This window comes from Arachis hypogaea, chromosome 17 (assembly GCF_003086295.3).
Source record: "Arachis hypogaea cultivar Tifrunner chromosome 17, arahy.Tifrunner.gnm2.J5K5, whole genome shotgun sequence".
Taxonomy (NCBI): Eukaryota; Viridiplantae; Streptophyta; class Magnoliopsida; order Fabales; family Fabaceae; genus Arachis; species Arachis hypogaea.
This window is the reverse complement of record NC_092052.1, coordinates 109,617,823-109,623,005: the sequence shown is the minus strand read 5'-3', so window position 1 is coordinate 109,623,005 and position 5,183 is coordinate 109,617,823.

The window sequence follows — 5,183 nt, the reverse complement described above, 5'->3', positions numbered from 1 at the left end:
GTGGTGCGCGATAAGGTTGGGTGACGCGGACGTGTGGGGCACGCGATCGCGTGACTTGATTTGTGCTAGTGGCGCGAGTGCAGCCTCGTAGTCGCACAACTCTCTGTTCGAAACTCTTTTTACCAAAATTCTGGGTGACGCGATCGCGTGGGGCATGCGATCGCGTGAGTGGCCATCATGGGATATGACGCGGACGCGTGAGGCACGCGTTCGCGTGGTGAGGCTTGGGCTACCAGCACGAGTCCAGCCCAACTCCAGCTCAACTTTCGGCCATGCACCTGGTTGACGTTGATTTTCAGGTCACGCGGCCGCGTAGGGCACGCGATCGCGTGGGAGGCCAGTATTCCCCTGCGACCCGGACGCGTCGGCGACGCGGTCGCGTGGGGCGATTTGTGCCATTGGCACGCCTCCAGCACTGCTCCTGCGTAACTCTCTATTCATATTAATCTTGTCTCCCATCTCCTTGCGACGCGGACGCGTCGCTGATGTGGTCGCGTCGCGTGCTCGCTTTTCTTTTTTTTTGTAATCTGAAAAATGCAGAATGCAGTGTTAATTTGAATATGATGCAAAACTCCATGTTCAATATAAAAAAAATAAAATAAAATTCAAAAACAAATAAAACTAAATAAAAATGAAAAAAAGGACGATCATACCATGGTGGGTTGTCTCCCACCTAGCACTTTTAGTTAAAGTCCTTAAGTTGGACATTTGATGAGCTTCCTGTTATGGTGGCTTATGCTTGAACTCATCCAGGAATCTCCACCAGTGTTTGTGATTCCAGTAACCTCCGGGGTCCCAAACTAGGCGCAGAAAGCCTTTAAGTAAGTTAAAGCAAGTGACAAGGCCCCCGGAGTACTGATTTCTAGATTGAATTCCGGGGTCCCAGACCTTGCCTTTGCACCCATCTTCTTGTTGATCATCATTTTTCCACTTGGTTGGTGAACAGTTAGAATTCTCACTGAGACATCCAAACAGCTTCCTAGACCCATTCAGTTGAGCTTTATACCAACCTTTGCGTTTAAACTTAAAGCTTCCAACCATAATGAACCTTGCAGGACAATTCTTACCACTGGCCATCTTCCTCTTACTCTTAATGCCACAAAGAGCTCTAAGTTGACCATCCGTCTCCAGTAGCCCATATTCAAGTGGGATTAGAAAGCTATGGGATATGAATTTTACCCACTTGAATGTTGTGAAGGATGATGGCAACTTAGGGGGAGGTATTTTTAATGAAATTGCAAGCTCCACTCCCTTGTGCTCTTCTCTGATAATTACCACCTCTTTGCAAACTTCTTCAATTTCAACCTCTTCCTCTTGGTATCTTTCTTCCAATTCAATCTCCTCTTCATTGCTTTCCAAGGGCATGGGAGGTTGTGCTTCTTCTTCTTGAATCTCCATCTCTTGATCAACCTCTTCCAAGTCTTCAACTATGATATGCCTTGGAGGTTGTACACCCTCCTCAGCATCAATTACAACCGTCTTGGAAGGAGGCTCTATGTCTTGAATTTTCGATGGAGATTCTGCATCTCCTAAGTCTTCAACCAACTCTTCTTCCTCTTGAACAATGACAGCTTCTTCTACTTGTTCTAGTACGAATTCATTCTCTGTCTTGTCCACTAGGGTTTCTGGTATCTCTTTCATGCTACGCTCTTCACTAGACTGTCCACATGGAGCTGTGGCTGATCCTTGTATATTTGAGCGCCTAGAAGCCCATTGAATTAATGCTTGCTCCAGTTGTTGAGTGGTTGCCTGAAATCGATCCACTGTTTCCTTGAAACGATCCTTTGTCTCTTGATGCACTCGGTTATCATAGGTAGGATCATAGTGCTCTTGGATTGATGGATATGGAGATGGCAAATATTGAGGTGGTGGTGGGATGGGGAGATCATTCTGTAATTGAAAAGGAAGTGCACTAGAGCTTGAGGGTTGATTATTAAAGGTATTTGGTGGCCTAATTTGGGCGGTGAGAGCTCGTATAGTAGAATTTAGATCGGTAAGTGCTCTCTCCATGGAGGTTTGGGGTGGATCTATGTATGGTTCATTTGGTTCATAAGGTGGTTGGTATGGTGGATGTGGGTTAGGGTCATATGGAGGTGAATGGTGGAAAGAGGCTTGTGAGTATGGCGGTCCCAAGTTGTGTTGAGGAGGTTCATAGGCATATGATGGTGGTTGTTGATAGTCCATTGGAGGTGGTTGTTGCCATGAGGGTTGATTAAATCCTTGTGGCTCCTCCCATCTTTGATTGTTCCAACCTTGATGCCTGTTCTCATTGTAATTTCTTCTTCCTGCAACATTATTGTAACCAAACTCATAGCCAAAGGGGTGAGAGTTCATAGTAGTAAATAAAAATTAAAAATGAAAATAAAAATAAATTTAAATTAAAAGGTTATTTAAATTTTGAATTTGGAAATTAAATTTTGAAATTTGAATTTTAAATTTTTTTTTTTGAAATTTGAATTTTTTGAAATTTGAAATTTGAAATTTGAAATTTGAAAATTTTTAAATTTAAATTTTGAAAATTTTTAAATTTGAATTTTGAAATTTTGATTTTTGAAATAAGATAAGATAAGATAAAAATTTTAAAATAAAAATCAATAACCTCTTAATTTAATAAAAATAAAAATAAAAACAAATCAAAAAGCAAATATTTACAATAACCAATAATAAGGCACACATTTGCAATTCCCCGGCAACGGCGCCATTTTGACGTTAGAGATTTTTACCAGTAAAGAATCTCATAAAAACAGTCGCGTTGTAGATATAGTCTCTAAACCGACAAAAATCCTTTCGTACAAACGTTTTTGGTTGTCACAAGTAACAAACCCCTTTTAAAATTGATAACCGAGTATTTAACCTCGGGTCGTCTTCTCAAGGAATTGCAGGGAAGTATGTTCTTATTATTGGTTATGAAGATTGTAAATTGGGGGTTTTGAGAAATTTGGAGTTTGAGCAATGTGCACAGGTATATTTTTAAAGCAATAAAAATAAATAATTAACTGTAAAATAAACTCTTGGCAAGGTATGAAGACTGGAGGTCCTATCCCAGTTATCCTTATCAATTGTAATGAGAATTGGATTTTTCTCCCACCTTATTAACCTCTAACTATGAAGGTAAGTTAAGTGGATGAATTAATTCTTGAAGAATCCCAATTCTCAATCAACAATGAGTTTGATAACTCAATAGTCACCAATTATTTAACCAAAGCCAAAAGGGAAGAAAATGTGTAAGTTAAATTGAAAGCACTTATAAATAAAGCAAAGCAAAATTAAATCTGAAATTACCTCGAATTGCATTAATAATAGAAGATCAATCTAAACATAAAGAGTTCATAAATTAAATTGGGAAAATAAATAAAAATAAAGAACCTGGGATTGAGAGTCACTCCTAAAACTAAGAGAAATCCTAAATCCTAATCCTAAGAGAGAGGAGAGAACCTCTCTCTCTAAAAACTACATCTACTCCTAAAATTATGAATTGTGAAAGTCTCCTTATGAATGGATGCAGTCCCCCACTTTATAGCCTCTAATCTATGTTTTCTGAGCCGCAAACTGGGTCAGAAACAGTCCAGAATTCGCTGGTTTCGAATTTTGCCACGCTGGATTTCCGTCACTGCGACGTGGCCGCATGGATCACGCGATCGCGTCGCCTAGCGTCAGGGGAACTATAGCATATTATATATCAAATCAAAGCCCCGGACGTTAGCTTTCTAACGCAACTGGAACCGCGTCATTTGGACCTCTGTAGCTAAAGTTATAGCCGTTTGAGTGCAAAGAGGTCAGGCTGGACAGCTTAGCAATTTCTCCAACTTCTTGTATTCCTTCCACTTTTGCATGCTTCCTTTCCATCCTCTGAGCCATTTCTGCCTTATAATATCTGAAAACATTTAACACACATATCAAGGCATCTAATGGTAATAAGAGAGGATTAATAATAAGCAAATATAAGATCAAAGAAGCATGTTTTCAATCAAAGCACATAATTAGGAAGGCAAATGTAAAATCATGCAAATAGTATGAATAAGTGGGTAAAGAGTTGATAAAATCCACTCAATTGAGCACAAGATAAACCATGAAATAGTGGTTTATCACCCAGCACTCGCGAGTTTGAAGCTCGTCACAGTCATTCAATCCCTGAATCCTACTCGGAATACCACAGGCAAGGTTTAGACTTTCCGGATTCTCTTGAATGCTGCCATCAATCTAGCTTATACCACGAAGATTCTGATTAAGAGATCCAAGAGATATTCATTCATTCTATGGTGAACGGGAGTGGTTGTCAGGTACGCGTTCGTGGGGGAATAATGATAATTGTCACGTTCATCACATTCATGTTGAAGTGCGAATGGATATCTTAGATAGGAACACGCATGTTTGAATAGAAAACAGAAACACTTGCATTAATTCATCGAGACACAGCAGAGCTCCTCACCCCCAACAATGGAGTTTAGAAACTCATGCTGTCAAAGAGTACAAAATTCAGATCTAAAAATGTCATGAGATACAAAATAAATCTCTAAAAGTTGTTTAAATACTAAACTAGTAACCTAGATTTACAGAAAATGAGTAAACTATGATAGATAGTGCATAAATCTACTTCTGGGGCCCACTTGGTTTGTGCTGGGGCTGAGACTAAAGCTTCTCACATGCCTGGGCTGTTTTGGACGTTCAACGCCAGGCTGTAACCTGTTTCTGGCGTTGAACTCCAACTTGTAATGTGTTTTTGGCGCTGGACGCCAGACTGCAACATGGAACTGGCGTTGAACGCCAGTTTACGTCGTCTATCCTTGAGCAAAGTATGGACTATTATATATTGCTGAAAGGCCCTGGATGTCTACTTTCCAACGCAATTGGAAGCGCATCAATTGAACTCTTGTAGCTCCAGAAATTTTATTCCGAGTGCAGAGAGGTCAGGATTCAACAGCATCAGCAGTCCTTTTTCAGCCTGAATCAGATTTTTGCTCAGCTCCCTCAATTTCAGCCAGAAATTACCTGAAATTACAGAAAAACACAAAAACTCATAGTAAAGTCCAGAAATATGAATTTTTCCTAGAAACTAATGAAAATAAACTAAAAACTAACTAAAACATACTAAAAACTATATGAAATTAACCCCAAAAAGCGTATAAAATATCCGCTCATCATAACACCAAACTTAAACTGTTGCTTGTCCTCAAGCAACTAGA